This window comes from Melospiza melodia, chromosome 2 (genome assembly GCF_035770615.1).
Source record: "Melospiza melodia melodia isolate bMelMel2 chromosome 2, bMelMel2.pri, whole genome shotgun sequence".
In the NCBI taxonomy this organism is placed as follows: Eukaryota; Metazoa; Chordata; class Aves; order Passeriformes; family Passerellidae; genus Melospiza; species Melospiza melodia.
Window position 1 is genome coordinate 57,417,714 of NC_086195.1, and position 13,537 is coordinate 57,431,250.

Sequence of the window (13,537 nt, forward strand, 5' to 3'; positions counted from 1 at the left end):
TCTTTATATCTAATCCACAGGTTCTTGTAACAAGCCCCTTTCCCCTTTTTCAGATACTGAAAGGCTGTTCTAACCTCTACCTGGAGCCCTCTCTTCTCCGTGCTCAACAACCTTAACTCTCTCAGCCTGTTGCCATAGGAGAGGTGCTCCATCCCTCTCTGACCATCTTCCTGCCCCTCATCTGGACCTGCTCCAGCAGGTCCTCATCTTTCTTATGTTGGAGACCTCAGAATTGGATGCAGAACTCCAAATGGGGTCTTACCAGAGCAGAAAAGAAAAAAAGCATTTCCATTTTGACCCAGAGTAGAACAAAATCATTTCCCCTGACCTACTGGCCATGCTGCTTTTGATGCAGCCCAAGATGTGTCTGGCTTTTTGGGCTGTGTGCCCTGCCCTCAGGGTCAGGTCATGTTGAGCTTCTTGTCCACCAACACCTGTCAAGTCCTTCTCCTTAGGACTGCTCTCAGCCTGTTCTCCACCCAGCCTGTGTTTGTGCTTGGGATTGCCCTGGTCCAGGTGCTTGGCCTTGTTGAACTTCATGAGGCCTGTGCAGGCCCAGCCCTCAGGCCTGTCCAGGTCCCTCTGGATGGCATCCCTTCCCTCCAGCATGCTGACTGCACCTCACAGCTTGGTGTTGTGGGCAAACTCACTGAGGGTGAGCTCAGTCCCACTGCCCATGTAGCCAACAAAAGTGTTAAACTGCCTCTGTCCCAGCCCCAGCCCCTGAGGAATGGCACTCAACGCTGGTTTCCACCGGGATATTGAGCCAGGGGCTGCACTGAGTGTGACCATCCAGCCAAATCCCTCTCCACTGTGGTGTGGGCTGGGCCTCTGCACTTCAGAGATGGGGATGTTGTGTGGGACAGTGTCATGTGCTTTGCTTGTACAAGGCCAGGTAGATTACATCGGTTACTCTTTCTTCATCCACCAATGCCCTCACCCACCATGGAAGGCCATGAATTTTTTCAGGAACAATTTGCCCTTAGTGAAGCAATGATGGCTGTCACCAATCCACTCCTTATTTTCCATGTACTTTAGTATAGTTTCCAGGAAGATCTGCTCCATGACTTTAACCACAGGTTAAACGGGTGACTTTCCAGCTGTGCATCTGTGGATCTTAAAATACCCATCCAATCACAAGTTAAGGTTTGCATATGACCCATGGTGAGTGGCTGAAACAGCTGCTAGGCCCAAGCATTACTTGTCACTTCTTGTTTGAGGTTCACCTTCACATCAGATTACAGCACCCAGAAGTAGCGCAAATGGGTTCTCAGGGAGCAATGGCAAGTTAGGAGGTTAGCCACACAGCAATGAGGTTGTTCATTAGAAGCTGTGGGAAGAATTCTTCTTGATGTGTAAGCCAGTGGTGATACTAGGAGGGGATCTGAATGAGAAGGGCATATGAGAGGAGCAATATGCTGGGAGAACTGGAAAAGAGGACAGCATTAAAGTGTAACAAATAAGTAATCGAAGTAATCCTTCCCAGCTTCTTTGAACTGACAAATATTCTTATGTTCAAAAATAAGCACACACACAAAAAGAATTCATTTTTATCGTACAGTGCATGACTGATGTGTTGGCAGTATTTTGTTGTCACTCTGCATGGCTTTTAATTGAGGTTACCTAGAAACAGCAGGGACAAAAGTGTTTCACCATCACTGAGTCCTAATTATGGGAGAGTTTATAGGAAACCTAAACTGTATCATGGGAAAAAATGGAAAGCCAAATTAAGTTGTTCTCAGTCTTTTCAGCTTCTCTTTAATTTACATACTTTTTAAGTAAAAAAAATACAGGTAAGAGTTATATGAACCACTTATGGTTTGATCTGTTATGTTTCCCTGTTTTCTTTTCCCAGCTTGAAAGGGAGAGAGGGAAATGAAAACTAACTTAGTTTAGGGCTCTGAGTCAAGAGTCCTAAGCAGAAGTTAAATTTTGAATCTCACTACAAACTTCCTTCACAATATTAATTTTTAAAGAAAGTCAAAGTTTTTGTGTTTGTTGGAGAAGCAAACCAAACCAATGTGCATTGAAACTACAAACCACACTGTACTTGGTATAATAGACTATTGGCTCATGGTCTCTGGATACATCTTTTCTTCAATAGATTTAAAGGTGCAGGCTATGTAAAGAAATCATAGAAACTACACCATTTACCAAATTGCAGTGAATGTCATATTTTATGTGGAAGGTTAAAAAACTTGTATTGCATCTGAACAAGCTCATTCATGGATAATAAATAAATGAGCTGCTAAAAGGCTATCAAGAATGTGAAACTGCTCTGTCCCCTTTTTTCTAGTTATAAAATCTCAAGGATACCAGCCTAGGCAGCACATTTACATAGAAATTCCCAGATCAAAGTGCTCCCAGAACAAAAGATTTGCTGGAATAAAATAGCTTCCAAAAAACTCTTGATAATTGCCGTCTTGGTGGAGCCAAGCCCCCTGGAAGCTGCCAGCCGTGTTGTGTGTCTTTTGGCACCTCTGCAGCATATATAAATAGCTGGAGCCCTTCCTACAGCCAGGAAAAAGTGAGATGAGAAAAGGCTCTGTTTCCAAATTTGGAAAGAAAGCTGTAAACAACAGGCATGGTGTGCCAGGGGACTTCGGGAGTCTGCCCTTTGGTCCTCTCAGCAGGCAAGGTCAAGTTCCCCTCCATTTTGTTTTGTCAACACAGAGCATGACCACAGTCTGGGACTGCTCTTTTTGAGAACCAGATCTCAAACTGAGAAGATGAAACTTATCCTGGTGTGATCACAAGCCCCACACTGAAACCTTTACTTTAATAAGCTTTGCTAACCAATTGTCCAGAGTGGCTACCTTAACAATGTTGCTGTGCAGTTCCTGTGCTTAATCTAGCCTTTGAAGGTGTCAGCCAGAGTTATTTATAGGGAAAAGCAAGGAATAAATAAAGATCGTGGGCCACAGAAAATAGCACCACATAAAGTAAATGACAATTCATTACAGTTTGAGCAGTGGAAAAGTTCATATCCTTCCTCTGTTCAGGACCACCCTGTAAATTCATGTGGCAACAGGCCACATGAATTTTTAACAGGCCTTCAATGTCTTTGCTGTTTCCTAGTCCTATTGAAATGCCAGCCATATTTCAAACACCCATGAACTCTGCACACTCCACACAGTGAGCTGGATATTCTGTTGATGGTACAGTTTTAATCACTTCTGATCCAGTCAGGACAGAGCAATATGGTCTACTGAAAAGCAAAGATGGATGTTAAGCTGTGTTTTCACAGATTTCCATTATCTAAAGACTCGGGGTCTCATTTAAAATGTTTTAGTTTATCCTTAACTGAAAAGTTTGGTATGTTATTTTTTGCAGAAGTATTTGAATAATTTCATAGAATCTTAGGACCATTTAGCTTGGAAAGGACCCAAAGCTCCACATCTGCACATTCTTGTATTTGAAGAGAAATATAATCCAACAAGACAACTGAGGGTTTTTCCAACTACAGTGTTAGGTCAGTGGCATTTTAGTACCTTTAGAAAAAAGGGTTGTATGCTGCACTAGGAGCACAACTGAAGGCAGCAGCTGCCTAGGTGGTATTGTGTGTTAGTGAAAGCAGTAGCTGAGCAGGCAGCTGCACATGGCACATTTCACACCTCACCAGCCCATAACCACTAAAATCACTTTTCATTTATTTCTTCCTGCAGACAAGGTGGTGAACTCCAGAAAAAATACCCACATAAAACAATTCCTAATTCCCCAGATTGCTCAGGGTGCTTCAGTTTATTAAGCCTTTTGGCTGCTTCTTGTATGCTCTTCTGATTCACTGAAGTGACCCTTCAAAGTCTGCAGCACAGGGGCTCTGGCTAAAAGCACTTTTTTTAGCTTGTTTTGCTAGTATGTTTCAGATACTCTTCCTCAGAGTCATTGTTTCACTTCCATCTTTGTAAAGCTAAATAGCTTTTTTTGCACCCTATTTTTACACCCCATTCTTTCCTTTGGGGTCTAGACTTGATGTAGGAGAGAAAGGTTAGTTCTATGTGCCATGAAAATATTTGCCATGGCACTTTCTGTTGTGCTATTTGACAGGGTACTCCTTCTATTTGGCCAGTTACTTTTACCTGACTCTTTTTTGCAGAATCCACAGCCCATTTATCACAAATGGTCCATGAAGTATTCAAACATTTGTGCAAAGCATGTTTTCTCAGAGATCTTATTCTGGTTTAACCACTGCTGGCAACTAAGCACCACACAGCCTCTCACTCATTCCCCCTCCAGTGGGTTGAGGGAGAGAATCTGAAGAGCAAAAGGGAGAAAATTTGTGGTTGAGATAAATATAGTTTAATAAGTAAAGTAAAAGCAATGTGTGCAAGTAAATCAAAACATGGAATTCATTTATTCCTTCATTCATCACTTCCCATGAGCAGGCAGGTGTTCAACCATCTCTGGGAAAACAGGGCTCCATCATGTGTAATATGTGTCCCCTCTTCCTTCCTCTTCTACTACCTTTATATGCTGGGCATGATGCAACATGGTCTGGAATATCCCTGTGACCAGTTGGGGTCAGCTGTCCCTTTTCAACTTCTTGTACATTCCCAGCCCACTCACTGGTGGTGTGAGAGGCAGAAAAGACCTTAGCTCTGTGCAAGCCCTGCTCAAAACATCCCTGTGATATCAACACTGTTTCCAGCACAAATTCAAAACACAGCCCCATACTAGCAACTATGAAGAAAATTAACCCTGTCTTAGCCAAAATCAGCATAGATATCTATTCAGTTACAGGTTTTACTTTTTCTTCTGTTTTCCACAACATTATTGGGATGTCATGATGACACTGATTGCACCTGCCACCACAATAAACTCAGCTTTATTAGTAGCATGTAATAATATAGAGCAGAGTCTGAACACTACAAATGAGATCAATTTCTCTGTCTCACAAGGGAGCACTGTTCTTCCTGTTTTTTGGGCAGACAATAGAGCCTTAAAGAGTCTCACAAGAATACCATAGAGAAACCTGGTTTGTTTTCTGAAACCCTTTTTTGTATCCTAATCAGAGGACAATCCTGCCTTGCTGGCATTCCTCTGGTGTTGTGAATCACAATGTGCTTAATTACCAAGTAGTGCTGCTCTTCCATGCAGATTCCCAAATCTTCTTCCCAACTTCAAGACACAAGAAATGTCTGTGGATGAAAGAGCTGTTACTTTAGAACAGCTGTTCAAATACACATAAACACCCCGCTGAAATGGCTGTTTTGCCTATGATTTACATTTGTTAGAGGTCTTAATAACTGTTTCTAGTATGAAATTTCAGCTCAAGCTTAGAGCTAACATTGGTACAAGCTGCAGTAGTGCCAGAATTCTGTTCTGCTCTCATGCTACTCTGCTTGCTTACCTGGTGAGAGTGGAAATGACTGAGGAAAAGCTGCTTCAGGGACATGCAATGGAGGAAACTTTTCACCTGATGCCTAATGGTATTTATCCATTTTGTCTCCAAGGTTCCTGCCTCTAAGAGCTTTCTAATGTCCTCTGTGGTGGGCACGAGGATGGCTGCAATTGGATTTCTGGTGAAGAGTTTCTGCATAGCTAATGCTCTGGGATTGGGGTTATTTTTATTATCATAACAAGGAAGTATCAGGGCAAGTGGGGACATGAAACTTCCCTGAGTATGTAGCTAGGCTAAAAGCTCATTGTGAAGTGATGGAAACCTATATGATGAGTGGAAAAACAGAGGTCTGCCATCTCTAAGACACTATGGCCTTTCTTAAAGAAGGATTCTTCATTTTTCTTCCCACATGATGAGTTCCTAAATGACTGGCATGAAAATACAGAGAGACGCCAAAATGAGATATTACTGCATTTCCAATATCCAGTATAACTGCAGGGAAAGCTGTATGTGGTGATGGTAGAAGCAGATATTTGCACACCCATGTTAATGGTGAATGCAGATGAGTAGGGAGAAATTTGCTCAGTGTGCTATCTTTCATGGAGGCACACCACTTAGAAGTAGATGATGGTAGTGTTACTGTAGCAGCACAGCTCTACACAGTTGTCAACCCGTTTCATAGGTACAGAGTGAACATTTAAAAGTTTCTCACTTCCGAATGGTAATTTGTTGATTTTTTTCTTTTTTCCAAATGTGAAGGTTTGTGATTAAAGAACAAATACTTCAGATTGAAGATTGACTTCAAACACCAGGAGATATGATGGCAACTAAAATGCAGTGATTTAGCCCTGAACGTACTGGCTCAAGTCATCTCTCACTTTGCTGAAGCAGTGAATAATTGCCTTGCCTTTTCCCTGAGAGGGTTCTGTGAATATACCTGCCTGGTGGTGAGGAAGGCCAGCAGAGGGTCAGCCATGGAAATAAATAGTGAGTAATGTTAATATAGGTTGTTTGTATCTTTTCCTTATTAGTGTGCACATGTCACATGCCTTAGAACTGGTCATGGTGGGAGCTGATCATTTTCCCTCCAACACATCAGGCTCACACCCTTAGCTTTCAGTCATGGACCTGTCCCCAGTGAAAATTTATTGACAAGACTGACTGTATTTGTTGCTGGTGTCAGGGTTTTGACAGCAGGGATTGCAGGGTGGTCCCTGTGAGGAGAGGACAGAGGTGCCCCTTGCTAGGCACAGCCGGTTCCAGACAGCTCTAAACAACAACCGCAGGACACAGCTGAGCCCGGCAGCCACAGGGAGAGGCTGTGGGATAAAGGACTAAATGCTGTCCTGCAGGAGGAGTGAGGGAAAGAAGTGTGATAAACACTCGAGCCTTGAGGGGAGGGCAGGAGGAGGGGGTGGAGGCACCCCAGCAGTCTGCAGATCTCAGCACTGCACCAAGGGTAGGGTTTTCCACTGGGAAGATGTTGATGATGATCCAAGAAGTTGTGTTCTGAGATGCAGTGTTGCAATCCAAAAGAGTAAAATGCCACTTGGCGGTGTCTGGGGCTCATTTTTTCATCCCAAACTGCTGCTATTGTCTTGAATTGAAGATTATTCCAGTTTAGAAACTGGGACTTAGTGAGACTGAAGAATGATGTAAACATAGGGAATGAGTGGGAAGCTGTAATTTACATGCTTTTTGGGTCATGACATGGCTGTGTACAGACTGATACACTGGCAACATCATAATCCCAGCAGCTTGCTTACAGAACTTGCTTCTTAATTGACAGATGCCATGTTTCTAAACACAAATAGATCCCTAAGAATGCCCAGAAGTGCCTCATGGCATTTGCAAAAGTGTCTCCACATTCAACTTAAGAGCAATAAGTGAAGTAGTTTTCATTGCCTTATTTGCATTTTAGATCCTTAATGTTTTTAAATAAGCTATTGCTGGAAGGTCAGATATGTTGCAATTTATGTTTATTTCCTGACTAATTTGTAACTGTGGTCACAAATTTTACTATAATTTTTGCTATATTTATACCTGTCACACAGTATATATATTTTAGAATAACCCTGTGCATGCCACAGGGTTATTCTAAAATTGACTATATCTGTTTTAAAGGAATTCATAAAGGTTGTTTTCTCCCTACCATCTAGTTCTCACATAAAAGTCATTAATAATTACAGGGTATTGTAAAAGTTATATGTAAACTGTTAATTATTCTGAATCAGGAATTACTTATCTCATGGAGCCTACTGTGCTTTCCTTTCAAAAGAATTATCCTTCTCTTCCAAAGAGATTTAGTTTCCCAGTGATTGCCTAATCACGCTTCTTATTATAAATATTATGTAGGCTAAGCAGAAAAATGAAATCTCACCTTTAACAGAGGTGACAAATCAAACAAACCAAGTACGTTGCACACTGCTCAGATTGAAATGCATATCTATACAATCATATTGTTAACCAAGCAGTTGTACTCTTTTCTCTTCTGATTTCTATTTTCTTGGGTTTTTTCTCTTCCTTCTTCTTCTCCTTTTTATTTCCTCTTCCTTTTTTTTTGCCTTCTTCCTTTCTTTTCCTTTTTTTTTTTAGGTTGGCTTAATCACAGGTGTAGAACTATATTTTTAGACCTTGGTTCAGCCCTGAGGGCTTAGCCACAAAATTTACACCTATTGCTAGGTCAGATTGGTAGGTCCTAACCTCCCCTTAGATATGAAATTTAGAGAAAGGAATTGGAAAGAATATGAGTTACGCTGACACCAGAGGAAATACCATCAATTTTTTTAGGCAACGATCAGTATTAGAGGAAGTTTTCTTTATGTAAGCATGATATGAAATGCATTCAGTTAGTGAAGGCAAGGAGGAAATCCGATAAAAATTTCTGCTGACAATCTACAGTACTGGATCAAAAGAAGTACAACCCAACATTGGTGCAACAATTGCACTGTTAGTGTGCATTTAAAGAAGAGAAAAACAAACATCTTAGGGTGCTGAAAAAACACTTGTTCTAGTTCTTAATCTGTATGCTGGTTTGGTTTGACCAAACCAAAGAAGGAAAGAAAATCCATCTGTCTGAGTTTTCTAGCTATTATCCCCTTTGTTCTGCATAATTTAAATCAAAATATGGTATTGTTATGCTTGTTTAAAGGCTCTTCTTGCATTGCATTTGTTTTGTTCTGAGTTCATGATTTGAGGGGTTTTCATTCTCTTGCCTCCAGCCAAGGTTTTCCATATTGCAAGTGTAGATCATACTGAGAGATGTATATTTAAGTTTTAGTTCTGCTGTGAGGTTAAGTTGAAATGCTTGTTGCTGTCCCTCTCTGGCATGATGACGTTATGCAAACATATAAATCCTATTTGATAGAAGGAATATGATTGTGAAGTGTCCCTTAAGTTTGTAGGTCAAGTTTGGATGTGTTCCCATTATTTATATTGTCCCTCAGTGCCAAACCATCTTATATTTACCTGTGCAACATCCACCAAGCCTCCAGGGTGGATTACTTGTATATATAGCAACATCTGGGCCATAAGAGCAGCCTAGCAAGGAACAAAATAACTGCAAAGCACAGAATAGGCATGGGAAGAGCTGGCTGGTTGTTGGGTGTTTCAGCAGCACTTGATCACGGACAGCTGTGTACAGCTGTAACTCAAAAAGCAGTGAGCAAGCTGTTGCCATCAGAAAATGCCAAACTTGCAAGTAGGGATTTGTTTTTCTTCTTGGATACATTTGAGTGTTAGTTTGAACTATGTATTACCCAGTAGAATTAGCTCTCATCTGATCTCAGAAGAGTGTTTAGGAAAGAAACAAAGTAAAGTTTCCAGGAAACCAAGCAGGCAATTCACTTTACTTGTAAGATACAGGGCGGTAGGTTCTGCAGGTAACTCATATGCCTGCCTGCCTGCAGCGTGGGGACAAACCTCTGTAGCCTCTTTTTCTGCTGGAGCTGTGCCTGGTGTCATTTTGCCATCCTTCAGCCCCAGAATTGGTTCCAAGAACGCTACAAGGCAGCCAGGGTAGCAGCAGCTCTGGGAGCTGCATTCCTGTTACAAAACCCTAGAAACTGCCTTTTCTAAGTTGCTAGAGGCAATAATTAAATAAGTAGCTCTTGACATGCCAACTGGATTGAAAGGCTGTCCTGCTGGTAGTAACCCCAGTGTCCATCAAATTACAATTCAGTGGAAAAGAAGAGAGGGAATTTGTGGTTAAGTATGAGTCAGGCACCCGGACAAGCCTGGAATGAAGCGAATGAGCCCAAGAACAGGATTTGTATTATGATTAATGCTATTGAACAGTGCTGGATAATACTTGTTCTTTCCGTGAAGTCACTGTGGGTGACAGCTTGAAAATGCAAATGCTCTTTGGCTAACTAGCAGAAAGCCAGTTGATGCCAGTCAAGCCAGCTGCACTTCACACAGGGCATAGCAGTATCTGCATGTCTTACTGCTGCTTCAGCTTTTGGAGGAGACTCATGGAAAAGCTGGGGAGACACACAGAAATAAGACTGAAAGCAGAGAATGGTAGGCAGCAAGTGCTGAGCACTCAGCCTTCATACATGAAGGTTGCAGGGTTCCCCTTTGTGCCATAAGCATCGTCCTCACTGTTCTGTCCAGCTTTTGCCCTGGAAACTTCTGTTCTGGAGCACAGTCCACTGCTTTTCTAGATTAAGGCACCTACAAATATTTAGGGAGCAGAAGGCAGCCTGCAAATATGAGCTTGCCAAGAAGCTTGGAAACCTATGAAGGTAGTTTCCCATAAAAACTTCCTTAATTTTATTCTTGATGGGAATAATTCAGAATGGATCATAAGGAGGGGTATGAAAGATCTGAGAAGCAAAGAAGGTGCAAATTACATAGAGTGGAGCTACATTCATTAAGTATTATAAGACTTCATTGTTTTATTCTACTTCCAATGTAAATTGGTTACAACAGCAAGTTTTAACATTAGTTTCTCAGTAGAAGATCAGTCTGAATGACAAATGTTAGCAATATCAGCAGGCTGTAGAAACATGGAGCTTTCTTCCATCCTTGCAGCAAATGTCCACTTCAATATGTCTTTTCTTTCATGCTGCTGACTACCCTTTGTGTAGCCTCACAGCACTATAAGAGGAATGTCTAGAAGTAGCAGTCCACAGTGGTGGCAGTGGTTGATTTGCACCTCACAGCACTTTGCCAGCACGTTGTTAGCAGCTGCTTTTGTGTGCATTCCCTTCTAAAACTCCAATATACAATTTTACCAAATTGATAACTAGAGAAAAAAATTTTTACCATGCTTCTAGCTTTCCATGGGCTGAAGTTTTCATCACTGATCCAGTGTCGTATGCAAAGTATATGTTTCACTTCTGTCTTTTTTTCCTTTGGCTCTCCCTGTTTGAGGCAGGATGGGTACTAAAGTATGAAGTAAGAGATGTGGTTGCTTTTCATTTCAGTTTCGTTATGTGGAGGGTGCAATTATGAAACTGAACTGGCTGTCTACACTGGGTGTATTAGCCATGGTAGCATAAATCAGGACACAGTTGAAAGGTCCTGAATATGAATGCCAGAGCAGGTGATTTTCAGGTGAAATGCCTGATACAACCTTTCCTTACTCACAGTTGCTGGATAGTAAGGCTGGTTCTGTGACTGGCTTCTTCAGCAGGTTCTGGCTAAGTGGTGCAGGGGTGTGAGGGAGCCATTCTTCTCTGGCAAGGGAACATGGAGCTACTGAAGTGTGCAGGCTGGCTTGTGAGATGCATTCTGAGTCCCATGTGCATTGTAGTTTTGGCAAACAGTATAAATATTTACAAATTGTGCTTCCTTCTAGCTCTCCAAATAGACTTCTTCATTAGAGAGGGAACTGAATATTATGTGCTTCCCATGCAGTCAGCAAGATATGAACTGGGATTTAACCCTGTGATGGCCATCCATCAGATTCAGAGGTTTACAGACAGCCATGACATGACCCTCATCTAAAGAGAGAGGCATCTGTGACTGTGTCACATCATGAAGGACTGCAGACTGCACTGACTGGTACCAGAAGAAAGACTTAATTTGCTGCTAAATGTGTGCTTGAGTTTGCAAACCCAGCATTTGGGGAATGAAGGAAATATTATTCTGGTTTTAGAGACTTTGTGTTTCATTTGGTGTTAATGAAAGGCAATAAATGTTGTATGAGAAAGTACTATATTTAGTGAATTTCCTCTCAGGGATAGAAAAAGTGGCCTCTGAGTTGATTAGAAATTTTGTATATTTATTCTCTTTATTTGTATTCTTATTGCCTAATGGGGAAGAGAAATGTGTTACTACAGTTTCAGTACACAAATAATAGTCAGATGTGGCTCTGCAGGGTTCCCCTTAAGCTGTGATGAGAACAAATAAGCAAGAAAGGTCCAGCTTGGGGATATAACAACTTCTTCTGAGCTTCTGAGCTTCCTGGGCAGCATCCTTATACTACCAACTACTGCCCTTTGAGAAGAATTAGATTTAAACCATCAGCTGATTTCTACAGCCAACAAACATCACACTAGATTGTACCAGCTTTTGATCACTGTAAACTGGGCCAGATTTAGAATGGCCATGTGGACCTGGAATGTTACAGCCATGATAAATCCCTCATTCCCACAGACAGGTTAACTCCCTATTCTCTCCTCATTGCATGCTTTGCAAGTGCTTTCCCTCAGTTTAATTTTAGTTTGTGCAGTAATAGTAGCACTTACTAATTTCTGTGCAATTTAGTTTTCATGCCATCTTTTGTTTCTTCACTTCTGCTATAGATGTTTTTTTGTCATTATAAAATGATCAAGAAGGTTGGCACTTTAACAGTAAAATAGAAAATAGAAAGGACAAAAAGGAGTCCACAGGTACCAGCAAAATTATGGTCCAAGGGTAATTTTGCTAACAACAGTTTCCAGTTTCATGAGATCATTTTTTAACTGCAAATCATTCCACCCTACCATTTTATACAAAGATTTATTAGGTCTAGGAAACAAACTAGACATAAGCTAACATAAGCTAATTACATTTAATTCTCATGTGCTGAGAGCATGTAATAGGATGCATGGGGCAAGTGACAAGTTTGGTGGCTGACTAAGCCATTAGCTATTTTTAATGACCTGCTTGACCTGTAGCAGTACCTGAGGTAGGAGTAATTGATTTTCCTAACAGCTGAAGGCTAGGGACAGCTTCCCCTGACAAGACCTCATAGAACAAGGCATTTTAAAAATCTATATGGTTTTGAGAGGCCATATGGTTGCAATACATCCATTCCAGACAGTGACTTTCCCAGTATAATTAGGCTGAAGCATTATGGGAAGGTGTTTTTACAAATTAAATTGCTGGGTTGGCAAAATATGGGAGTTCAACATGCAAAAATAAGAATATATCAGAAAGCTACACATTCTCTATCTTTTTTTATCAACATATGTAGCTAAGATGGCTTCCTTGGTCACAGCAGAAAGGAAGAAGAAAGGATTTTCTTGACACTCACTGCCATGTGACTGACTTAATACTGTCTTGGAGATCCCCACTGATGAAAAATTTGTACAAATACCTTCTCTGTTGGCTACATTTTTTGTATCTGAAGTAAAAGTGCTGCAAGATTCAGGAAAGGAGGTAACAGATCCAAAGTACCTTGCCATTTCTGCATTCTAAGAATCTTGTGTTTACTGTTCTCATTTCTTTTTATTTAAAAAGCTACTTTGAGCTGAAAGAAATAAGTAAGTTGTTCTGTAGGTAATTAGATTAAGAAAGGCATACATGATAAGAAGAAAATTATTCTTCCTGTTGCCAGCTGCATGATCTGCTCTGGCTGTTGTTAACTAAACCAGATAACTGTACTGTCATTGTCCACTGATGATTGCACTGTCAATCTACTGATCTGTGAGCTCAGGTTCAGCTGAGAGCCAGTTTTTGTCTTTCAGTATTAAGGAAAGCAAGGAAAACAGCTCTCTTTTTCACCTGTATGGTGGACTTATTTTTAACTATTAGCATTTTGCTTACTTGTTCAGGCCTGTGAAAATTAGGAAACCCTGATTTAGAACATCCAAAAGCCTCATGGGCTGGGAATATGTGATAAAGTGAAGTAGCTGTGTTTATAGGAGTTTACATTGAGTTTACGTATTATTTCCTATATACTTTTTATTCTTTCATCCTTTCAAGGAATTAGTATCAATGTTAAATGTTACATTTGGAAGATAAATAATCCTTCCAACTGAATAT

At 40.9% G+C, this 13,537-nt stretch overlaps 1 long non-coding RNA gene across 2 annotated transcripts in view; it reads left to right on the top strand.

Annotated features, from left to right (window-relative positions):
- The window catches only part of LOC134414129 (uncharacterized), a 154,339-nt gene that overhangs the window by 4,719 nt on the left and 136,083 nt on the right, over positions 1 to 13,537 (top strand). For both annotated transcript variants that reach the window (XR_010026668.1, XR_010026669.1), the window contains exon 2: positions 6,101 to 6,328. This is a non-coding gene — a long non-coding RNA (uncharacterized LOC134414129). The remainder of the gene's footprint in view (positions 1 to 6,100; positions 6,329 to 13,537) is intronic.